General features: G+C 43.0%; 1 long non-coding RNA gene across 5 annotated transcripts; it reads right to left on the reverse strand.

Annotated features, from left to right (window-relative positions):
- Positions 1-21644: 21644 nt before the first annotated feature.
- On the reverse strand, positions 21645-26094 carry LOC123061187 (uncharacterized). Of its 5 annotated transcripts, none has more exons than XR_006428633.1 (12): positions 25915-26094; positions 25552-25824; positions 25098-25307; positions 24748-25002; positions 24283-24638; positions 24088-24189; positions 23928-23993; positions 23612-23830; positions 23284-23402; positions 23091-23190; positions 22921-22980; positions 21645-22809 (listed from the first exon to the last, which is right to left on the reverse strand). It is a non-coding gene; the product is annotated as an uncharacterized lncRNA (long non-coding RNA). The 5 variants fall into 5 exon arrangements; XR_006428634.1 differs by having other exon boundaries at positions 23612-23844; XR_006428635.1 differs by having other exon boundaries at positions 23612-23993; positions 24748-24993.
- Between the last annotated feature and the right edge of the window lie 526 nt (positions 26095-26620).

Here is a 26620-nt window from a genome sequence, read left to right on the forward strand (position 1 = left end):
AAATAATGCCTCTTCGCACACAAAAGCATAGCAAACAGGTTTGCTGAAATCTGGCTCATCAATATTGTATTTGGTGGTAAATAAACATGCACTTTTCAATTTAATTTCAGAAGCAACACTAGATGGTTTATTATTAGGCTTCATTTGTTGTCAAATTCTTTTGCCACAATCGGATTTTCACTCTTACTTTTCTCCTGTTTTTCTTTACTAGCTCTATTAATATCATATTTCAAAATGGAATCGGGAGACATAGGAAGCAAAGTAATACGTTTATCCTTATGAACAAGAGTATATTGATTGTTTCTACCATGGCGTACAATTTTTTTTATCAAATTACCATGGTCTACCAAGTAATAAGGAACATGCTTCCATGGGTTCCGCATCACAATCAACATAATCATCATATGTAGAGATACTAAAATGCACACGAATAGTGCGTGTTACCTTAACCTTGCCATTGTTGTTGAACCATTGGATGTAGTAAGGATGTGCATGTGGCCTTGTGGTGAGAGACAACTTCTCCACTATCTCCATGCTAGTCATCTTGTATCACGACTGGAGGCGGCAGCTGACAGAGGTCCCGCTATAGTATAATAAATGGAAGTAGAAGATGCATGCGGTGTCCACGATGAAGGTCGACCTTTAGAAAAATTAGTCCGCACAAATGCCTGCGATCCTGCACTTCACGTTCAGCTTTGCAAGAACATGGAATAAACGAGTGATATTTTTATTTTCTTATACTCTAAAATGGTCTGAATCTCTCTATTTAATCCATCGATCCAACATGCAAGCATAGCTTCATTATCCTCAACAATACCACATCTAATCATGCCTATTTGTAATCGCTGGTAATACTCCTCTACATAATTTTTTCCTTCTCAAATGTTGTAATTTTTGAAGTAATTCACGTTGATAATATGGTGGAACCTAACGAGTACGCATAGCAGTTTTCAAAGCAACCCAAGTAGTATGGATATTATCATTCGATATTATAAATGCATCTACAATCAACACACATACGTGATGTGCCGTCCGTTCTGGACAGTAGTATAATAGGAACAACAAACGTACTAAGGGATTCGCGTATATAACCTTTATCGAGCAGGTCCTATACTTGACGCATAATCTTCTTCGCCTCCTATAGATTGGTATGGTCTGGTGCACAGTTGGGCAATGATGCACCGGGAATTAAATCAATTTGACGCTCAATCCCTCGAATAGGTGGTAAACCCGGTGGCACATCTTGTGGAAAGATGTCAGCGAACTCCTGGAAAATGTTAGTGACAGCACAAGGCAAAGAGGAAGGCACGCCGTTGAATGAAAATAATGCCTCTTTGCACACAAAGGCATAGCAAACAGATTTGTTGAAATCTGGCTCATCAATATCATAGTTGCTGGCAAGTAAACATGCACTTTTCAATTTAATTTCAGAAGCAACACTAGATGCTTTATTATTAGGCTTCATTTGTTGCCCAAATTCTTTTGCCACAATCTGTTCACTCTTACTTTTCTCCTGTTTTGCTCTATTATTTCTATTAATATCATCTTTCAAAATGGAAACAAGAGACACAGGAAGCAAGTAATATGCTTATCCTTATGAACAATAGTATACTGATTGTTTCTACCATGGTTTACAGAATTTTTATCTAATAACCATGGTCTACCAAGTAATAAAGAACATGCTTGCATGGGTACCACATCACAATCGACATAATCAACATATGTGGAGATACTAAAATGCACATGAGCAGTACGTGTTACCTTAACCTTGTCGTTGTTGTTGAACCATTGGATGTAGTGCGGATGTGGATGTGGTCTTGTGGTGAGAGACAGCTTCTCCACCATCTCCATGCTAGTCAAGTTGTTGTAGCTCCCTCCATATATGTTGACGCAAATAGAATGTTCATTCACAACTCCCTTTGTATGGAACAAATTATGCCTCTGATTTTGCTCAGCTTGTGTGACCTACACACTCAAAACACGTTGAGTAACTAAACTTTCACACATGTCAGCATCTTCAGCAGCCATGTATTGCGCCTCATGATCAGAATCATCTCCATCGTATTCTTCACTTGTAATAAGAGCCAAAGTCTCCTCATCATAGTCACTAGCGGACTCATACCCATCATCCTCAGTAGCCCTTTTGATACCATTGCATTCTCTCGCAATGACCTCTACCCTTACAATGACGAAAAATAATATCATGTGTATGCCCTTTTGATACCATGAATGAAGAAGAGCTCTATGCAGGCCCGATAGGTGTGCTCTTGGAAAATTGTGGTGGTAGTGCATGTTTTCTTGTATCATGCCTGGAGGTGGCAGCTGACAGAGGTCTGCTACAGTAGAACATATGGAAGTAGAAGATGCATGTTGTGTCCACGCTGAAGGTCGACCTATAGAAAAATTAGTCAGCACAAATGCCTGCGATCCTGCACTTCACATTCAGCTTTGCAAGCAGATGGAATAAACGAGTGATATTGTTATATTCTAATACTATAAAATGGTCTGAATCTCTCTATTTAATCCATCGATCCAACATGCAAGCATACCTTCATTATCCTCAACAATACCACATCTAATCATGCCTATTTGTAATCCTTGATAATACTCCTCTACAGAAGTTTTTCCTTGTCTCAAATGTTGCAGTTTTTGAAGTAATTCACGTTTATAATATGGTGGAACCCAACGAGTACGCATAGCAGTTTCCAAAGCAGCCCAAGTAGTCTGGATATTATCAGTCAATATTATAAATGCCTCTAGAATCAACACACAGACGTGATGTACCATCCTTTCTGGGCATTTGTACAATAGGAACAACAAATGGACTAAGGGATTCACGTATATAACCTTTATCGTGCAGCTCCTATACTTCAAGCATAATTTGCTTCACCTCCTCTAGATTGGTATGGTCTGGTGCATGGTTGGGCAGCGATGCACCAGGAATTAAATCAATTTGATTCTCAATCCCTCGAATAGGTGGTAAACCCGGGGCACGTCTTGTGGAAAGATGTCGGCAAACTCCTAAAAAATGTTTGTGACAACATGAGGCAAAGAGGAAGGCACGTTGTTGAATGAAAATAACGCCTCTTTGCACACAAAAGCATGGCAAAGAGATTTGCTGAAATCTGGCTCATCAATATCATATTTGGTGGCAAGTAAACATGCACTTTTCAATTTAATTTTAGAAGCAACACTAGATGGTTTATTATTAGGCTTCATTTGTTGCCCATATTCTTTTGCCACAATCTGATTTTCACTCTTACTTTTCTCCTGTTTTGCTTTATTAGCTCTATTAATATCATCTTTCAAAATGGAATCAGGAGACATAGGAAGCAAGTAATATGTTTATCCTTATGAACAAGAGTATACTGATTGTTTCTACCATGGTGTACATATTTTTTATCAAATTACCATGGTCTACCAAGTAATAAGGAACATGCTTGCATGGTTACCACATCACAATCAACATAATCAACATATGTAGAGATACTAAAATGCACACAAACAGTACGTGTTACCTTAACCTTGCCGTTGTTGTTGAACCATTGGATGTAGTAAGGATGTGGATGTGGTCTTGTGGTGATGGACAGCTTCTCCACCATCTCCATGCTAGTCAAGTTGTTGTAGCTCCCTCCATCTATGATGACGCGAACATAACGTTCCTTCACAATTCCCTTTGTATGGAACAAATTATGCCTCTGATTTTACTAGCTTGTGTGACCTACACACTCAAAACACATTGAGAAACTAAAATTTCATACCTGTCAGGATCTTCAGCAGCCATGTATTGCGTCTCACGATCAGAATCATCTCCACCATGTTCTTCACTTGTAATAAGAGGCAAAGTCTCATCATCATAGTCACTAGCGGACTCATACCCACCATCCTCAGTAGCAATCATAACACGCGGAGATTTGCATTCTCTTGCATAATGACCTCTACCCTTACTACGACGACAAAACATATAATGTGTATGCCCTGCTGGTGCCATGGATGAAGAAGAGCTATATGCAGACCCTGTAGGTGTGCTCTTGGCAGAAAGTGGTGGTAGTGCCTGCTTTCTTGTATCACGGTTGGAGCTGGAAGTTGACGGCGTTGCCGGTGTAGCAGAACATGTGGAAGTAGAAGATGCACGCAGTGTCCATGACGAAGGTCAACCTGCAGAAAATTAGTCTGCGCCAATGCATGCGATCCTGCACTTCACGTTCGGCTTTGCAAGCAAGATGGAATGAACGAGTGATATTGTTATGTTCTTATACTCTAAAATGGTCTGAATCTCTCTATTTAATCCATCAATCCAACGTGCAAGCATAGCTTCCTTATCCTCAACAATACCACATCTATTCATGCCTATTTGCAATCCCTGATGATACTCCTCTACAGAATTTTTTCCTTGTCTCAAACGTTGCAGTTTTTGAAGTAATTAACGTTGATAATATGGTGGAACCGAACGAGTACACATATGAGTTTTCAAAGTAGCCCAAGTAGTATGGATATTATCATTCGATATTATAAATGCCTCTACAATCAACACACATACGTGATGTACCATCCTTTTTGGGCACTAGTATAATAGGAACAACAAACGTACTAAGGGATTCGCGTATATAACCTTTATCGAGCAGCTCCTATACTTGACGCATAATCTGCTTCGCCTCCTCTAGATTGGTATGGTCTGGTGCACGGTTGGGCAGTGATGCACCGGGAATTAAATCAATTTGATGCTCAATCCCTCGAATAGGTGGTAAACCCAGTGGCACGTCTTCTGGAAAGATGTCAGCGAACTCCTGCAAAATGTTAGTGACAGCACGAGGCAAAGAGGAAGTCACGTCGTTGAATGAAAATAAGTCCTATTTGCACACAAAAGCATAGCAAACAGATTTGCTGAAATCTGGCTCATCAATATCATATTTGGTGACAAGTAAATATGCACTTTTCAATTTAATTTCAGAAGCAAGACTAGATGCTTTATTATTAGGCTTCATTTGTTGCCCAAATTCTTTTGCCACAATCTGATTTTCACTCTTACTTTTCTCCTGTTTTACTTTATTAGCTCTATTAATATCATCTTTCAAAATGGAATCAGGAGACATAGGAAGCAATTAATATGTTTTTCCTTATGAACTATAGTATACTGATTGTTTCTACCATGGTGTACATAATTTTTATCAAATTACCATGGTCTACCAAGTAATAAGGAACATGCTTGCATGGGTACCACATCACAATCGACATAATCAACATATGTAGAGATACTAAAATGCACACGAACAGTATGTGCTACCTTAACCTTGCCGTTGTTGTTGAACCATTGGATGTAGTAAAGATGTGGATGTGGTCTTGTGGTGAGAGACAACATCTCCACCATCTCCATGCTAGTCAAGTTGTTGTAGCTCCCTCCATATATGATGACACAAACAGAACGTTCCTTCACAACTCCTTTTGTATGGAACAAATTATGCCTCTGATTTTGCTCAGCTTGTGTGACCTACACACTCAAAACACATTGAGTAACTATTCTTTCACACATGTCAGCATCTTCAGCAGCCATGTATTGCGTCTCATGATTAGAATCATCTCCACCATATTCTTCACTTGTAATCAGAGCCAAAGTCTCCTCATCATAGTCACTAGTGGACTCATACCCACCATCCTTAGTAGCAATCATAACACGCCGAGATTTGCATTGTCTCGCAATGACCTCTACCCTTACAACGATGACAAATAATATCATGTGTATGCCCTTTTGATGCGATGGATGAAGAAGAGATCTATGCAGGCCCGGCAGGTGTGCTCTTGGCACACTGTGTGGGTAGTGCTTGTTTTCTTGTATCACGCCAGGAGGTAGCAGCTGATAGTGGTCCCGCTACAGTAGAACATGTGGAAGTAGAAGATGCATGCGGTGTCCATGATGAAGGTGGCCTGTAGAAAAATTAGTCCGCACAAATGCCTGCGACCCTGCACTTCACGTTCAACTTTGCAAGCAGATGGAATAAATGAGTGATATTGTTATATTCTTATACTCTAAAATGGTCTGAATCTCTCTATTTAATCCATTGATCCAATGTGCAAGCATAGATTCATTATCCTCAGCAATACCACATCTAATCATGCCTATATGTAATCCTTGATAATACTCCTCTACAGAATTTTTTCCTTCTCACAAACGTTGCATTTTTTGAAGTAATTCACGTTGATAATATGGTGGAACCCAACGAGTACGCATAGCAGTTTTCAAAGCAGCGCAAGTTGTATGGATATTATCATTCGATATTATAAATGCCTCTACAATCAACACACATACGTGATGTACCATACTTTCCGGGCACTAGTATAATAGGAACAACAAACAGACTAAGGGATTCGCGTGTATAACCTTTATCGAGCATCACCTATACTTGACGCATAATCTGCTTCGCCTCCTCTAGATTAGTATTGTCTGGAGCACGGTTGGGCAGCGATGCATCGAGAATTAAATTAACTTTATGCTCAATCCCTCGAATAGGTGGTAAACCCGGTGGAACGTCTTGTGGAAAGATGTCAGCGAACTCCTGCAAAATGTTAGTGACAACACGAGGCAAAGAGGAAGGCACGTCGTTGAATGAAACTAACGGCTCTTTGCACACAGAAGCATAGCAAATAGATTAGCTGAAATCTGGCTCATCAATATCATATTTGGTGGCAAGTAAACATGCACTTCTCAATTAAATTTCAGAAGTAACACTAGATGGTTTATTATTAGGCTTCATTTGTTGCCCAAATTCTTTAGCCACAATTTGATTTTCATTCTTACTTTTCTCCAGTTTTGCTTTATTAGCTCTATTAATATCATCTTTCAAAATGGAATCAGGAGACATAGGAAGCAAGTAATATGTTTATCCTTATGAACAAGAGTATACTGATTGTTTTTACCATGGTGTACATAATTTTTATCAAGTTACCATGGTCTACCAAGTAATAAGGAACATGCTTGCATGGTTACGACATCACAATCAACGTAATCAACATATGTAGAGATACTAAAATGCACACAAACAGTACGTGTTACCTTAACCTTGTCGTTGTTGTTGAACCATTGTATGTAGTAAGGATGTGGATGTGGTCTTGTGGTGATGGACAACTTCTCCACCATCTCCATGCTAGTCAAGTTGTTGTAGCTCCCTCCATCTATGATGACGCGAACATAACGTTCCTTCACAACTCCCTTTGTATGGAACAAATTATGCCTCTGATTTTACTAGCTTGTGTGACCTACACACTCAAAACACGTTGAGAAACTAAAATTTCATACTTGTCAGCATCTTCAGCAGCTATGTATTGGGTGTCACGATCAAAATCATGTCCACCGTGTTCTTCACTTGTAATAAGAGCCAAAGTCTCGTCAGCATAGTCACTAGTGGACTCATACCCACCATCCTCAGTAGAAATCATAACACACGAAGATTAGCATTCTCTTGCATAATGACCTCTATCCTTACTACGATGACAAAAAATATCATGTGTGTCCCCTGTTGATGCCATGGATGAAGAAGAGCTCTATGCAGGCCCGGTAGGTGTGCTCTTGGCAGATAGTGGTGGTAGTGCCTGCTTTCTTGTATCACGGCTGGAGCTAGCAGCTGACGGAGTTGCCGGTGTAGCAGAACGTGTCGAAGTAGAAGATGCACGCGGTGTCCATGAGGAAGGTCAACCTGCAGAAAATTAGTATGCGCCAATGCATGCGATCCTGCACTTGATGTTCGGCTTTGCAAGCAAGATGGAATAAACGAGTGATATTGTTACACCTCTTATACTCTAAAATTGTTGTAATCTCTCTATTTAATCCATCGATAAAACGTGCAAGCATAGTTTCATTATCCTCAACAATACCACATCTAATCATGCCGGTTTGTAGTTCCTGAAAATACTCATCCATAGAATTATTTCCTTGTCTCAAACGCTGCAATTTTTGAAGTAATTCACGTTGATAATATGGTGGAACCCAACAGGTATGCATAGCAGTTTTCAAAGCAGCCCAAGTACTAGGGACATTATCATGATATAATCTAGAATGTTCAGACCACCAAACAGAAGCAAAACTAGTGAATTCACAAACAACGGCAACACGTCTATCCTCAGGATATTGTAAGCATGTGAAACATTGTTCAGTTTCTAACTCCCAAGTAAGATATACATCATGAATGTATCTACCCTCAAACGATGTAATATTCAATTTTAGATTTGGAATATGGTCATAATCTCGTACCTGAGGTGGTGCTGCGGCCCTACCATTGTGATTATATGCATGAGGTTGACCTGGTGCTGGTGGTTGCACGTAGTTCTGATTTTGATCAACCTCATCCTCATAATGGTCCTCCACCTCTATAGTTTGTCCTATCTGATGCGCAACACGCTGCACTCCCCCTGCTGGATCACGGCGTGGATGTGGTTATTGATGTTATTGCAATGGTGTAGCAGATGCGGGTGGTGGCTGTGGTAGACATGCGAGTACTTCATCAAACTGGGTGTCCAACTTGGTGTCAATTGTCTTCTTAATGTCATCAACCCTCTCCAGTGCCTTTCCAAAGCTGGCCATCACGTCTTCCATGTGTTTACTCAACATTTTCTGAAATTTATCATGAAGCTACTTCTTCGACATGTTCTCCCAGTCAATGTCGTCGGATTGTGATCCTGCCATGGTTACAAGCAATAGAAACACACAAGCATATGGTCCAACAGACTACTAAAAGGTGGTGGTGGTGGTGGGGTGTCACAAATCCGTCAAGCAAATCTCAAATTCTTACGAGTTCTTACCCAGTAGCAGGTGGTGATGAGCAACCGTTGCAGTCAAAACTCCCAAACCTTGGATAGAGCGATTGCCAGGTGGTGTCAAATGCACGATGTAGATGCATGTGGAGCTGGGAAGGCTTATTATATGGTAGAAAAAATGTCAGCAATAGTCAATTCAGAGATACAAAGTTGAATACACACTCAACGACGGTACTGTGCTGGTCCTGGGCTAGATAGTGCTAGAGACCCAAGCCTAGAACACTAACAAAATCACGGTGCGTCACGGAAACTTGGGTAAAGCATACTCTGGATTTTTTCTGCTCTTTTTTTGCGCTCCTTTTTTGACAAAAATCACTATAATGGCGAGTGTCACAGAACTCTTCCCAAGTCAAAATGACAGGATAGGCACGAAGTTTTTTTGACTATTTTTTCAGAAATCAGGGCAGCGACGACCGAAAAGTGCGATAAAAAATCAGTATGATGGCACGTGTCTCAAAAGACTCGGAAACGCCTAAAAACAGGATAGGGAAAAATATTTTCACAAGCTAGAATTTTGGCCTAAAAACTGCCCAGGGGTCTGCTGACTCGTTTTTCTGAAACCTTCTCATGCAAGGAAACACGGATCTGAAAATAGATGGATCTCGAAAACAAACCTAATATGAAAGGAACTCAAATTTGTGGTGGATATATGGTGGTAGGATATGGCAGCGGTGGTGGTATATGGCAGCGGTGGTCGGATATGACAGCGGTGGTGGTATATAGTAGTGGTGGTAGGATATGGCAATGGTGGTGGTATATGGCAGCAGCAATGAAGATGGTGCAGCAGTGGCGTGACAAACTATGACAGAACACGAAACTCTAAAGGACTAGACGCTAAGACCAGCAACTAGACACAATGATGCAACCGCAAATTCAACAAAACAAAATCCTAAAAAGATTATGCAAAGGCTCAGATTGGTTTGGATGTGATGAACTAACCCTAATTTTTTTGGCTTTTTCGTGGACTGTAGGTATGAAGAACATACTTGATCTAAACTATGAAAAACTAGAAAATCTCACCGAGCAACCTGGAAATCAGATACCACTTGATAGAGGCGAAGGTGTCCCGATGTTTCGATGAGAAGGTTATTATTGTTTTGAAAGAGTAGACTTTGACGATCGGACTACCACTGGTATGCGTTGGTGCTATACAAACGGTTTTAACCCCTTTCCGTGATGGTATTTGGAATCGTCCCCTAGTGAGTGACGGCGATAGGGGGGTCCTTCCCACACGACCCAGAAACCATCGGGGATATGCCCTCTTGGCACACACACTCGGCAAAATGAGTTCGTGTGCGACCGGCAAGCCCTCAAATACGGAAATACGTACAGTAGAGCTAAAAATACATTTATATACGTGAAATTGGTTCCGGTCGCAAGTACATCCCACATAGTCAGTCCCCTCTAAACGTTTCCGTTCGTATGTACATCCCACATAGTCGCTCCAAGGAAAACGTTTCCGTTCACAGGTACATCACACACATTTTTTGTCATTTAATCATTTGTGATAGAGTTGCCATTGCACACGATATTAACAATTTTATCGTTTGCGTTATTGAATGCATCACACACGGTCCGTAGAAGAAACTGTGTGGCAATGGTTGTCCATCACACATAGTTTTTATGTGGTAAACATTTGCGCAAGGTGGCCTAACGCAAACAGTTTTCAGGAGAAAGTCATGTGTGATTATTCATTGATCCACCACGATTTATTCCTAGAAACTATTTGCGTTGCATGAGGTCATCGCCCACGGTATTTTTTCAATAACCGTTTGCAAAATCAAAACCCAATTGCAGGATAATTGCCATGTTATTAATAATCCATTTATTAATCTAATTGACATTCATATTAAGCACATAATATATTTCATTTCCATATTAAGGAAGAAAAATTTCATAATTGAAATACATCAGAGTACAACATGATATAGCTTCAGCACTCAGCTACCCCATTACACAACTGCACCAGCACCAAGTTTCACATGCAACATGTAGAATCTTTCAAAATTAGCAGCATAGACGGTATATAGACAGGTGCATCTCATCTGGAAAACTGCTGAAGCGGAAGGCGAATATTGATCCTTCATTCATGTTGAAGAACTTTGCAACTTTAGGCCAGTGACTGTGGATGATTGACCGTCCATCCTTCGTCGTCTTTAGAAACACTTCAATATTGAACCGTGGGTGTTGTATGAAAACCTTCCTCACCTCCTGACCATAGAGGTGGTTTGAGAGGTAATCATCAGTGAACTACTTTGGAAAGGCCTTAAAATAAGGATGTGCATAAATATATTCTCTATATTGGAAATGGGGCAAAGGAATAAAAGAAGGAAAGGTATAATAGTTAGTACCATCTTCTAGTGAATTGATGTCTTCTTCATTGTGCAGACAAAGATCTTGTTGTTTTTTGTCGCTAATTTCATTATCCTAACAATCTTTCTGAGTTTCTTGAATTGATTGATATTCATGGACAACTCATTTCCCCATATGAAAAAGGGTCGAACAATGAGTCAAAACCTCTGACAGTAGGACCTACATGTGCAAGACAAAATTGTTAAAAACCTAAATATTAGAATGGTTCCTGCAATTGCACAACAATGTGCTATTAGACAATGGACCATGCACGTGCAGTTAACTAAACACCACAAAAATGAACCAAATGTTAACTGAGCACCACATTGCACAATATAACATACTCCTAATAGAAGATCAGATAGTTAACCAAACCAAGCATGCTTAACAACTTGGAAATATAGCAATTGTATTTGTTTCTCATGTATTTAGTACAACCAAATTCCATTGATTTCTCACATGGTATATAATAACAGAAAGCATCCACAACAATTGAACATCGCATTGCTGAGTTGAACCAAACAGTTAACTAAACACCACAACAAATGAACCAAACGTTAACTGAGCACCACTTTGCACAATATAACATACTCCTAATAGAAGATCAGACAGTTAACCAAACCAAGCATGCTTAACAACTTGGAAATATAGCAATTGTATTTGTTTCTCGTGTATTTAGTATAGCCAAATTCGATTTATTTCTCACATGGTACACAATAACAGAATGCACCCACAACAATTGAACATCACATTGCAGAATCGAACCAAATTGCTAACTAAACACCACAACAAATGAACCAAATGTTAACTGAGCACCACATTGCACAATATAACATACTCCTAACAGAAGATCAGACAGTTAATCAATCCAAGCATGCTAGACAACTTGGAAAATTTCACCCTGGAGAATTGAACATCACATTTGCAGAATTGAACCAAACAGTTAACTGAACACCACATTGCACGACATATAGAACATATACTCTAGAGTAGAAGATTGGATGGTAAAAGTAGATACCACAATTCACTAGAATTTGTTGAGGAAAGGCAGTAGCTAGCAAACTGAACATGGGTCCTTATAGTGAGATAATAAGACAAGCTACTCCTCATTGTCGGAGATATCGGTGATGATTGGCTCCTTGGACATGGAAGAGGGAGAGGCCTCTGCTTCGTGGGTTCCCTCGTCTTAGTGGTGAGTTTCCTGAGCCGCTCCGGGCACCAACCTACTGGCTCTCGAGATGAGGTAAGCAAGTGCACACTCAGAAAACATCTCATAGTGCTCGTCGAAGGCACCGACGGTGGCCTCCAGAAAACGCCACGAACTGTCATTTAAAGCAGCCAACCGCATTGTGGCGTTGGCGCACGAGGCGTCAATGGTGGCCTCGACGGCGAGGTGCTCCTCCAAGATCTGGGGGTCGGCACGAATTGCAGCCATCGCGACCTCATCCACGCGTGTGGGCGCGATTTGCTTCTCCGCTGCTGAATGCTCCTTGATATCCTGGCTATACTATGTGCACCATGGCTTAGGGCGGCGCTTATTTGGTGGAGGGGTCGGTGATTTGGGTGGAAGGTGTCATGCTCGCGCCGGTTGTCGAGGCATGTGGGATGTGGAAGGAGGAGGAGGATAGGGGTGGGCGTGGATTACCTGCCTGGATAGGCGAGGCCGAATAGCGTGTAGGAGGGTCACCGGCAAGGAGGCAACACAACAAGCAAGGAGTGAAGGTTTCAACTTGGAAGGGAAGGCGGAAATAGGGGAAATGTGGCTTTTGGTAAGGGGAGGGGGGGAGGTAGATATTTCCCAGAAGTCGAAAATTTGGAATCGCTTCAGCGAAAAAACTAGCGCGCAAAGTGTCATCACACACGGTCCCTTATTCAGAACTGTGTACGATATGTGAACATCAGAAACGATTCAGATAGCTTAACCCGTGTGTGATGAGTTTGAACGTCAAAAATTTTGGTTTGAATTTCCATGGTTATAGTGGTCATCCACGTCATTGCATAATTTGGGTACACAAAGGAGACTACAGTAGACCCACACTTCCTAATCGAGCAAGTTCAGCAACTAAACAGAGCTAGCTGACCTAAACATTACTCTAACAAATTAAAGACGACGCTCTTATAATTAAACAAAACTAAGAGTACTACTACGACAGGTGCTCGTCGATCTCCGTTGCCGCCTCCATGTCCATCTTGCGCCCAACGGTCTCCTGGGGAATGGGCTCCATGGCAACCATCTCACATTACTCTGAAAGCATCTCGCCATCTGTGTCTGCCATCTCTTAGGAAAAGGCCGTCACGAGATGGGCGTGGGTGGCCGCAATCTGGGCTTGGACGGGCTCCGTCATCGCAAGGTATGCGGTAGAGGAACATACGGTTGCTCGAACCCTCTCGGCGATTGCCAGCTCTTCGGCCGTGGGTTGCCGACCGTTGTCGGAGAAGCTTTGTCCGATTTGTGCGGTGACCGCTAGGAGCTGGTCGTGGGCGGTCTTGACATGGTTGTTGGAGGCCTCCATCAGGGCTAAGGCCGCCGCTGTGGAACGAACAACTACTATGCCGCTCTCGCTAGTTGCTATCCCCGAGCCAGATGTTGCTGCTGCCACCTAAGAAGCAAAAACGGCCGTTTGGGCTGCCCTGGCCGCCCGGTCGCAGATTGTGGCCGTGCTCATGCACCTTGTTAGCACATGCATGGCAGCTGCGGCCGCGCTCTCGCCAGAGTGGGCCACCGAAATTGCCCTCATGACGCGGGTCCATGTGTCCATCTTTCACCGGCGATAATTGAACAATGAAATGATATTTGGGGAGTGAGCTAGTATGCTTGAGACGCCGACTGTGGACTGCAGCCGACGCACCTTCTCGCGTAAGCCATAGGCGTACTATACACCAACGGTGCTCCAGGATATTTTGTGCTGCATCTCACACGGTTGGTGATAATAAACTGTGTGCGATCTACTTGATTTTTCATCTTGATTTGAATTACATAATGGGGTCACAGTGGCAATGGACGATGTTTGAATTGCTAGACCTTTTATCTGCAGTAAACATGAAACTATATGTGTGTCGTAAAAGAATTGGAATTATTCAGCGTATGTTTGAATATTTTATACATTAAATTGGTTTTCTAGCCATTTCACATGCACAATTCAAAATTAATGCACATGCTCCGGTGCACCAACATGGGTTGCAAAATCATATATGTGTCCATGGGTTTATGCTTATGTCCCATGCAAGAAATGGGGATGAAATTCGAACACAATGGCACCGTGGCTCTCTGGCAAACGTCGACGTACTTGCTTTTGTAATTCTAGTAAATCCAAAATCCGTCCAAAATTCATGAAACTTGGCATGCTATCATGGAGCGGCATCAACATGTCGTGGTAAAAGTTTTGTCTCATTTGGGGCAGGTTTGGGTATAAGCTTCTCATAAACCAGAGCTTCTCACAACAAGTGTGATGGTTTCGGTAGGGAAAGTTTCACCTTTCTGGATGAAACGATATCCATTGCCTCTTCTCGATTTCAAAAATTTTCCTAGTGTCAACATAGAACAACATGAGTGTTGTGTCAATTTTTAGGATTTTTCGGGGTTTGCTTGGACATTTTTATACATTAACTGAGTTTTCTATGCATTCATGTGCATAATTAAAATTTGAACTACAGGCTCATGCTCTAATGCATATAAATTAGTTGAAAATTCAAATATGTGTCCTTGGTTGCCTGTTAGGTCCCATGCAAGAAATGGAATGAATGCCAAACACCCTGCCACCGTCACTCGGCCCCAAACATTGAGATACTGGATTTTAAATTCTATTAAATCCAAAACTCGTCTGAAATTCATGAAACTTGGCTTGCTATCATGGAGCGGCATCAACATGTCGTGGTAATTTCTTTGTCCCATTTGGGGCATGTTTGGGGATATGCTTCTCACAAACTAGATGTTCTCACAACAAGCCTGATGGTTTCGATAGGGAACGTCCCACCTTTGGGGACGAAACGATATCCATTGCCTCTTATTGCTTTCAAAAAATTTCTCGTGTCAACATAGAACAACAGGAGTGTTGTGTCAATTTCTGGGATTTTTTGGGGTTCGTTTGGACATTTTTATGCATTAATTGAGTTTTCAATGCATTTATGTGCATAATTCAAATTTGAACTACATGCACATAATCTAATGCATATAAATTAGTTGAAAATTCAAATTTGTGCCCTTGGTTGCATCCTTAGGTCCCATGCAAGAAATGGGAATGAATGTCGAACACCCTGCCACGGTCACTCGGCCGCAAACATTGAGATACCTAGTTTTTAAATTCTAGTAAATCCAAAGCTCGTCTGAAATTCATGAAACTTGGGATGCTATCATGTAGTGGCATCAACATGTCGTGGTAAATTTTTTGTCCCATTTGGGGCAGGTTTGGGGATATGCTTCTCACAAACCATAGCTTCCATTGCCTCTTATTGCTTTCAAAACTATTATTGTGTCAACATAGAACAACGGGAGTGTTGTGTCAATTTTTGGGATTTTTCGGGGTTCGTTTGGACATTTTTATGCATTAATTGAGTTTCCAATGCATTTATATGCACAATTCAAATTTGAACTACATGCACATTCTCTAATGCATATAAATTGGCTGAAAAATCAAATATGTGTCCCTGGGTGCATGCTTAGGTCCCATGCAAGAAATGGGAATGAATGTCAAACACCCTGCCACGGTCACTCGGCCGCAAACATTGAGATACCTGGTTTTTAAATTCTAGTAAATCCAAAGCTCGTCTGAAATTCATGAAACTTGGCATGCTATCATGGAGGTGCATCAACATGTTGTGGTAAATTTTTTGTCCCATTTGGGGAAGGTTTTGGGATATGCTTCTCACAAACCAGAGCTTCTCACAACAAGCTTGATGGTTTCGGTAGGGAATGTCCCACCTTTGGGGATGAAACGATATCCATTGCCTCTTATTGCTTTCAAAAAAATTCTCGTGTCAACATAGAACAACAGGAGTGTTGTGTCAATTTTTGGGATTTTTCGGGGTTCATTTGGACATTTTCATGCATTAATTGAGTTTTCAGTGCATTTATGTGCATAATTCAAATTTGAACTACATGCACATGCTCTAATGCATATAAATTGGTTGAAAAATCAAATATGTGTCCTTGGGTGCTTGCTTAGGTCCCATGCAAGAAATGGGAATGAATTTTAAACACCAGGGCACCGTTGGTTACCGGCAAAACATTAAGATACTTTGTTTTTAAATTCTAGTAAATCCAAAACTTGTCTGAAATTCATGAAACTTGGCATGCTTCCATGGAATGGCACCCGACATGCTATGGTATTTTTTGTGTCCATTTTGAGAGAAGGCGCACTCAAATAACATCCAACAAAGGCATTTTGAAAAAATAGTTGCCACTTTAATATCTCAAACGTCTGTATAATTCAAATCATGTGCGTTCTGTTAACCATTCATGTGACGCCACGTGTCTTCGTTTTAATGGCTATAGGAGGTCTCGTGCGGACAGCTGCTTGACCTTGACTGAACCGGAGGCGTGCGAGCGAAGTCCGGTGCGCAGGCTGACCGAGAGGCGTGCAAGCTGTCCTCCAAGGCATAGGCTCACCGGGAAGCGTTCGAGTTGTACGCTGGGCATGCTCACTGGGAAGCGAGCCCTTTGACTTCCATGGCCGCCCGCCTTCCTCTCCATTAATGGCGCTCAAGCCGCCATTTAATACGGGCGGCCTTACTATTCACCTCTCATTCCCCTTCCTCCTACAGACCTCCACCAATGCCATGGCGCAGAAAGATCATCTGCCACTAGTATTCAAGTTTGGTGAAGTCGACTCCGAGCCAAAGGAGATAGAAAATAAGGAGGAATGGGGCCTCATGGACATGGCCTAGAACAAGCTGGCCGCGGCGGTTGCTGCCCCCGCTCCCATCCCAGCTCCCATCCCCACACCCGCGCCAGCGACCATTCCCGTAGCATTGATGGGTTGCTCGCCAAGAACTATCGCAGAGATGGAAGCCGTGGGCGTCAGCGAGGTCTCCATGGACCTGCGCGAGCTTGTGTACATGCCAGCGCCAGTGCCCATGCTTGTGCGCGCTCCTCCACTCACCGTGGCGCCGGCCCCCGTGCGTTTGGCTGCACCCGTCGCGCCCGTGCACGTGCGCCCCCCCCCCCCCTCAGTGGCATGGGACGCTGTCGTCGACCGCTACCTCTCAGCGGCGCCAGTTGACGTCATCCCGTGCCCCGTCCATCGATCGCGCGACGACATGATGTTTGATTTACATGTGAAGAACATCTGGTTCTACCTTGAAGACTTCAACAACGGTGTCCCGGAGGACGACAACGACAACGACGGCACGGCACGCCGCCTCCGCCGCCACCGGAAATAGTTATTTTGGGGTTTAATAATGTATCTCGAATTCTCGATCGTATGAATATAATTTTGCAGTGTGGCTAAATGAAACATATGGTTTGAATGAACTTGCATTTTTCTCTCTTAATGTATAGACTTATCAAAGAATTTTCTTTTGAAAAAAATGTCAATGGTTTTTAAATATAAAACACTCATTTTGCAAACGTTTTAGCTAGAACACCCATATGCAAACCGATAGCTTCCCCTGGAAGCCAAGGGAAAATGTGTCAAGCAGGATTTCTGCATCTCTTGATCGCAAATGTTTTAGAGAGCACACCCGTATGCAAAGTGAGAGCTATGGTCTTCCCTCGCATTGCAGGATTTGTGCATCCCTTCAACGCAAATGGTTGTTTTGCATGACCCGTGTGCAACCACGTAGAAACAATTGGGTAAGATTTCCATTAATCATTTTGGGTATGTTGCCATTTGTCAAACTGGAAAGATTGACATTTGTTTATCTACTAACATCGCCATTTGTCAACCTTGTAACACTGCGATTTGTCAAAATATGCAGCTAAACATCACTAGCACTATCTAATTTTTGCAACTAAAATCACTACCATTGTTCATATGGACATCATTAGCAGGCGTGAGTTGATGGACGCATATGAAAATATACCCTTGATTACATACAACAAGTCATCAACCCACAACAACAACGAGGATACACGTTGGATTATAGATCATTTCCAACAAAACATTCTAGTAAAGTAAAGTTTTTCTCACACAACAAATAACAAAGCTATGAAATGAATTTCAGCTCAACCACTCATCGGCGTTGGAAACGCTTGCTTTGAACCAGAAGTGATTCTCTGGGAAGGGCCAGCTATTGTCAATCTCAAGACCAACGAGGACTGATCATACAGGCTGAAGCGGCCTATGTCAGGACCCATATTGGGATGGTAGGGAAGCATAACAATGTCTGAGGTATAGATACAATTGCTTCCCATAAATGCTAGTAATGTTGTGTCAACAGCAGCTGGATCGCCTTTCACCATCATTGGATAGTTTTATCCAAGGAAAAGCGTGTTTCCTCCAAGACTTTCAATACTGAACTAGGGAGAAGGTGTTGGCGCTAGTACACTAGTATCCATCCCGAATACCCTGCAACACTTGTCGGAATAGGATCAGAGAGTGTGACCATGTGAGACAACAATTGCTTCCTTAGTAACATCAACAATGCCCTGTATACAGACAACAATTGCTTCCTTAGTAACATCAATAAGTTGCCAGGCGCCACTAAGTATATGGGTCCTGCTCGTCCTCATGCTTGTGATCATCAGCATCATCATCTCCCCTTGGTTACAAAATTTTTCAAGTACAGGTGATGGAATGTTCACAGGACCTTGGAAACACAAGAAGGTCAATTAGTAAGGGAAACTAGCTAACCGGCATGCATGTGGATGAAACAATTATAATTATGATGGAAGACAAACGTACCGAAAGCATCAGGATTCCATGCAAAAAACTGTGACACGAGTGGTGGCATCAAACACAAGACCCTCGTATTGGATTGCATCATAGTACTCATCCGAGTACAGAAATTGATTTTTGAGCTATATCCATCGAGGCATGAAAGTAAGGACGGCAACAAGCTTGTCGAAGATAGCAACAACTTCATAGTTCATGTAATCCCAAGAGCGGTTGGAAACTCGACAAATTGCTATCTTCCGTAGACGACAGTCACCATGATCGTATTTGAACTCATGTATAATACCGGTGTACTCAACCTCTGGGTACTCTGAGATTTTTGGAAGTGGAACCCCGTGATGAGTGTACACATTCACAAGTTCCCACTCGCAGGTGTACCCAATATAAACAACACAATCTCCATTTGCGCCTGCCCAAGCCTTGCCCTCAAGCGATGGCGTCTTAACATCACAAGTATCACTATCAAACGACATCAACTTGCACAAGGAGAGGCTTCCGTCGTCCCCGCGCCAGTCAACAGGGTCACGGGGAAGAAGATAGGGGAGATCAAACTGCTCCTGGACCCTTGGGTTGCTTGTAATGATGTTACTAGTTGAGTCGAGAATGGTCTTGAACGAACCTGCCATGCTAGCCGAGGTGATGACGTCGCACCGATTAATGAGTTCCTCCACCATGTCATCCTTCAGATAGGGGCAAGAATAACTGGGTCGTTTCCGGCCTGTTCCCTCCATGGAGAAGATGATCGAACAATGGCAGAAAGAAGGGTGAAGGCAAATGGAGGGAGGAAGAGCGTGCGGCAGCAGTTCCAATTTGAGAGCGAAAGGAGAAGAGGCAGTGGATGGTTACCATGGTACAAGAAGAGGCTATTGGGGAGCGAACGGTTGCCACGGAGGTGACACACTGAGGACAAGGCCGAGTGAACCGAATGTCGTATATCGCACACACCTTGATCTGACTGACCATTTCTTTTGTGTTGCCTAATCACAAACAGTTCATCCGAGTGAACCGTATGCTGTACATCGCACACACCTTCATCTGGCTGCCCGTTTCTTTTGTGTTGCCTAATCACAAACAGTTCATCTGAATGAACCGTATGCTATATATTGCACATACCTTCATTTGGCTGCCCGTTTGTTTTGTTCCTCCTCATCACAAACAGTTAATTTAAATGAACTGTATGCCCTGCATAGCACACGCAACTAAAATCTGAACCGTGTTTGATGCATCCGTCATCACAAACGTTTTGCAACTTTTTTGACGGGTTTTTACACCACCGTTTGCGATTATTGCATCGCACATAGTTTCGTCGAAGGGTCTCTGGTCGTAGTGTCGCGTCAGCAGCATCCTGCAGTAGTGTACGAACGTGTGAGGATGTCGTGCCTTAGCAATCGCTAAACCAACTCCAAGAGGTTATTTACCACACCAGAGCACAATCAACCTGAGCAGGAAGGTCTATGTCCTGCAAGCAAACGAAGAACAAGCAAGAAACTAAGATTGCAATCTAGATATTGCAAATATAAGATGAAAGCTTCATTTATCAAGGTGGTGTTCTGTGACGTTTTGGTCTGGTCGTTGAACACAAACAAAGTACGTGAAGTTGCAGCTATTGCGAACTTTAATCTAAACAAAACTCAAAGTCTAAATGGTGCCCTAAGGGTTGTATATATGGAGTAAGAGGGGGGAATTTGTGGCCCTTGGAGGAGGGGTCCGAAACCAACCCTAACTCTTGTTTCCGCACACATACGGACTCTAAAAATAGGCTATACTCAAGTATTTCGAAATTACATGGGCTTGGCCTGATAATAAGGTGACACAACACCTATAATAGCTTCTGGACGAAATTTATGAAGTTACATCTTGTATATTTCGTCTCAGGCTTCATGCACTCAATATGGTGTCTTCAGTGTGCTTAAATCATCACTCGTAACTCCGTTCTTATTACCCTTGCACATGCCACCATCATCATGCTTGATCTTGCTCCAATGTTGATCCTTCTTGTCCAAGCTAGGCCCTTCATTTGTAAGCAAGACAAATGTATCCAATTTTGTCAGCATCATATTCTCATGAACATTATAATAATTACCAATAAACGAAAGTACCTGATAATTTAATTGGCGTGTGCGAGCCCTAGTAATTTGTCTAGTATGTATAGCAGAAAGGGCTGTGGGTATAAAACTGGTATTGATGTCCTCATCAGCCGGCCTACAGAGAGCTACAAACCATAGGCTATCATGCCAGCTTCATTGAAGCAAGACTCGAGCCTCGAAGGCCGATCTCTGTGTCCAGCCTTGAAAGCCAACTTAATATTTATATTTATCTAACTAATTTTTCTTTACATAAATTATCTGTTTTACTAGATTATCTCTTTTGATCATCAATTGGCCATGAGCTGCTGGGTCATTAAAACAACGGTTTATTTTGATCATAGAGTTTCACTATGACCATGAGTCGCCGGGTCCATAACACACCGGGTTATGATGATTTTCACTTGTGAATCAATCAAGACAAAGAATAGCAATTGGCGGTTCATACAACAATGCCTTGCCGTACTTCAAAGAAGTTGGTATTTCCTAACATGCTAGGAGGGTCAAGGGAAGCACCACACCAGCCATAAGCAGCTATACTTCCAAAGTTTCAAAAATACACGAAGGCACCAAAGACAACAAAGTTTGTACTATCCTGTTACAAAAGCCACAGCAGGGCTTACATAAATCATCAAAGTTTTCTTAGGAGTCATTACTCCTGCAAGACGGCTCGTGTACCATCCGGGTTAACCTGCTCTGGGTTGACGCCTTGATCATCTGCCGCAGTTGATGTTTTCCGTATCATCCTGCGCTAGCTCGTCTTGGTTCTGAAGGTTGTCAAGATTCCAATTGTAGGTCGTTAATTCTTGGAAGATAACATCAACTTGCATGATAATTGATGGGTCAACATCAGGAGCAACTATGTGCTTACGACCGGCAGGAGTCAAGTTGATAGGGTCAAAAGTGGGCGGGTCAACTCCCATGTTCTCTTCATTGTAAGCCGCCCGATATTTCTTCAGATCGAGGCCTTGAACCAATTGACTCACCAAGACACGAGTTTCTTTCATGCAGCGGGCATAGTCCTTTGCCGTGAATCGAGTACCATACGTATTGAAACCCGCCAGCCATCTCAGATGGATCCATTTCTAGCACATAAGCCTTGGCCCGGATTAGAGACATCATTGTAGGTACTTGGGTGGCTGATTTCTTCCACGCATCTATGTGCATTGGCAGGGTTGAGAGTCTTTTCAGACCATCCCTTATGAAACATGGCGAGTCTTCTTTGCCCATCGCAGCTGTAATGGTGAACAAACTTCCAGCATACAACTATTCAAGGAAAGTATAAACCGAAAGTCCTATTCTGAGCTCGAGCTCAGATGGACTCGATATCATAGCCGTTAGCTACTGCTAAGATTCGCATCGCCCCATGTATTTTAGTCTGTATTCAGACTTGTATGCGCAGCTTTTTCCCACACCATGGCCCACCCATCCACCGCTTTTAATGCAATGGCCGTCATCCCCACAGCGGCGGCTCAGATGGGGCTCCCGCGTCTTGGACTATGGCTCAGACGTCGTTAGCCACTAAACGGACTGCATTGAACCATACCCGTTTAATTTATCACCGCACCCACCCCTGTAGCCTTCCATTACAATATTCGTCGGCTGCCCCCCCCCCCCCCCCCCCGCTGGGAAGAATCAGATCGAAAAAGATGGCGAGCTCCTCTTCTTCCTCGCAGGCCGGCGAGGTGCTCCCGCTGATCCCTCTGTGGCGACAGTGTGTTGATCATCTGTGCCCTCTGCAAGAAACGAATCCCAATTATTTTCTCTCTTCAAGTTAAGGACAAAATACTTAAAATGTCTTATAGCTATCAGGGTTTCCAGTAATTTTTGTGCAAAATTTGCGATACCTTCAGTCCTACGGTCGACCTGGTCCACTGCTTGACTGGAGCTTACCCCAACTTCTGACACTACAATTACAAATGGTTTAGTTGTCAGCACAACGTCGCTGTTTTTTGGCATTCTAATAATGGCAGGAAAATATGATTTTCCCTTCTCGCCACAAAAAAACCTGTTGTACCCATGAATATGTATCTATTGTTACGGTGCCATTAGTTTCAGGAATCTCATCCGCCCTTGTTTGCATGCATCTCTAGGCTCGGTGGGACCAGTAGCGGTGCCTATAGTCAAGCCAATGTTGACAGTTATATTTACATCTATGAATGGGGAAATTATGAAATACTGTATGGAACAACATAAATTAGTGTACTCACAATCATTCCTGAGAGTTGAAACAACTGGCACGTTTGAAACAGTCGCACCAACCTGCCCCACAGCCCCTGGCACTCTGTTCCGTGCTTCGATATGTCATTCTCTAAGCTGTTGTTTACTCCTGATGATTTTCCCAGGTTTTTGTCACACGCAGATCGACCATGCACAACAAGTAATGTACTTAATGCTGACAAAGTAATACTCCCTCCGTCCCATCATGTAAGACGTTTTTTGAGACAAAGTAATACTCCCTCCGTCCCATCATGTAAGACGTTTTTTGAGTGTCAAAAAACGTCTTACATTATGGGACGGAGGGAGTAATTAACATACTTGTACGGATTGGTCCCCCATTGTCCTCGGCGCTAGCAACATTTCCATCATAACTGCTTGTATCATTAGTTTTCGAGCTCTCGGTTGGACAGATTGTCTGAACCATGTTTGAGAATCGAACTTTCCTACGATTCTTACTCCTTGCTCTCTTAGACCTCCTCTTGCTTCTCCGTTGCTTGGTCCGCTTCACATTGTCTTGCCCTCTGGGGCTGGCACTGTCTGCAATGCCCTCTCTCAGATGCGAATGACACTTTTTTCATCAATTGGTACAACAATCAAATTTTAGTTTTCTTAGGATGTTGAGTTCGGCAGTTACCCATAAAGTTCGATCCTGTGAGCTGAGCATGCTGACCAACATCCAAGCTTGTGTGAACACCTATGTCTACCATGGCAGAAAATCAGTGCACATTTTTATTAATGGTGTTAAATTCAAACATTTTTTGACACCAATGTTCTGAAAATGTGTTCACAGTTACCTGGCGTTTGGCCTCCCTCTGCACTTGATTCCCGAGCAATATTAGGTACTAGTTGTCCGACAACAAATAGAGCAGACGCCCTCTTGATCTTCTCATCTGTGGCTATAGAAACATGCACAACAATCAGCTTTTCTGCATGCCTATCAAATCTCATTTTGTGAAAACTTTTTTACGTTTTGCGTGCATAATGCTTACCATTTTGGTAGTACAGGTTTTGGTGCATACGAGCAACCTCATTATCCGTCTCCACTTTCTCCCTTACCTCCGGTTCCATCTCTTCATGACACGTTCTTGCAACCTCTGCATGCCTCTCCACCAGCTCCTTTTCCTGTCTTTCTGCGTCCTCATGGCACTTCTTTGCAACCTCGGCATCTATTGCTTTTTTTCCCTGATCCTCCTGTCAATCTCCACTAGCTGGTCGTGTTCAGGATCTCACCACTCTTCAAATGCGCCATCATCGTTGCTATCACTGTCCATGATGTCCACAATCATTGATGGTGCAATGACTGATATCTACCGTTTCGCTTGACGAGATGCTTCCTCCGTCACATCTGCAAGATAATGCCCAGGTTAGTCAATCATTTTTTTATATCTTTTTGTAACTGAATGACTAAAGAGACATAACAAAATTTTGAAATCTGATCTTATGTAGTTGCTCACATTCTTCATATAGCTCTGTCTGCAGCTGCGTCACACGCTCTTTGTCAATGTCCACCACACTTGAGCGTTCTGTCTTAACTTCATCCGTACCCACACCATCATCCTCCTTCTTGATAGCTGCGGCATTGACTACAGCGCCACCCTGCCCACCTATCCCTTCATGCTCTGAATCTTCTATAGTTGTTCCCCCACCTTCAGCAGATACATGCATCGATGTGATTTCTTGTAGGAACCCCTCCATTTGATCTGCATTACCTAGTAGGACCGACAATTTCATTATTAATACTTGGTTCAAAACCGTAAAACTTATGAGCTCAATCCAAGAATTAGCCGAGATCTAAGCATATCACCTGTCACACGCAGTGGCACCTGTCCTTACTCTGATATGCCCCAGCATAGCATCGACCCTATCACCAGCATTTCACCTCACCACTCCAGCTGCTGGCACTGCTGCTGGCCTCCGTAATGCAGGTCCTTCATTTCACCAGCTAGACTGTCAAATGCACTGACACGGTTTTGGGCAAGGTGTTCTGCTTGGTGCAGCAGCCCCAATCCTAAGCCTGCAAATGCAACAAACTCTCAACTTAGATGCTCAATGCTATCCTCACTTATGCTAAACTGAGTGCATGCAATTGTCTACTTGTTCTAACCCACTCATCACAAAATTCATTTACATCTAATGGAATACTGACGACATTTTTACTAAGAAAATATATTTTCTGAAGGATTTATATATTAAGCACACAATACTAAGGCATGAATTATGCTACACTTGCTTACGGCAATCAAAAATCCGACGCCCACCTTTTGTTCCATCCAGGTGCCCAAGGATTCATCTTCCCAATCGACAGTTCCGATGTTGGCGGAGAGCTCTCTCCCCTCGGCGCCGCCGCCGCCTCCTTGGCTGACAAGATTTGTGCGTCCGCGCTGGCCACTGCATGTTCTAACTCTACCACTGCTTGCTCCAGCACCAGGTGCTCCACCACCAGGTGCTCCACCACCATGTCAGCCCCCTCCGTCGCTGAAGCCAAAGCGGGCGGCACCATACTCTCTCCTGCCTCCTCCAGGAAAGTGGATCTGATCCAGGCCAAACCAAATCTCCATTTGAGCAAATCCAGGTGTCTAAGAATTCGCAAGGACACCACGAAACAAGAAAGATGTACATACCCACGTATGGGCTGCATTAGGAACTCAATGTCGCCTCGCCGCCGGCGCTCCCTCACTCTGCCTCAAGTCCCAAATGGAGCTCCGCCGTGTGCACGGGAAGTCACTAGAGCATGCATTGAATTGCCTACCTGAACCCACCGAACGAAAAAGCGAACTTCCTGGGCCACGGGTCAGATGGGATCACCGATTCTGATCCACAGCCCACCTCGTCAGCGCGGACGGACGTCAGCCAGCCTGTTAACTTAAGGCCCACCACCCACCACTGCAGTGCATGTATTTCTCTACAGTGCCGATTTTCAATCATTCCTTCAGCGCCTGTATTAACAAATGGCACATATCCATATGCACTATTCAACGTCCAGGATTCCGAGCTCATTTGAGCCCGCGCCCAGAAACTCCACGTCCAGTATAAACTACCTTTAATTTCGCAAGAAGCTCTTGCCGAAGGTTATGACTTCTGCTACCTGCAAAATTTGGACAAGTTTGAATACAATACTTCTATATTACTAAGTGAGTTATCAGACGACTTACTCATACATGTTTCAAGAGCCACTTACAAAAAATAGCCAAAGTCATCTATGTGATGTAGCATTTCAAGTCATCCAGTTCTTCAGCAACTGGCATGAGCTGGCTCTCAGCATCTTCTGCACACTTGATCAAGGCGGCCTTCTCTGTTCCGAAGGCAGCTAGTTTAGTTTCAAAAGTC

The sequence above is a fragment of the Triticum aestivum genome, chromosome 3A (genome assembly GCF_018294505.1).
Source record: "Triticum aestivum cultivar Chinese Spring chromosome 3A, IWGSC CS RefSeq v2.1, whole genome shotgun sequence".
NCBI classification, from domain to species: Eukaryota; Viridiplantae; Streptophyta; class Magnoliopsida; order Poales; family Poaceae; genus Triticum; species Triticum aestivum.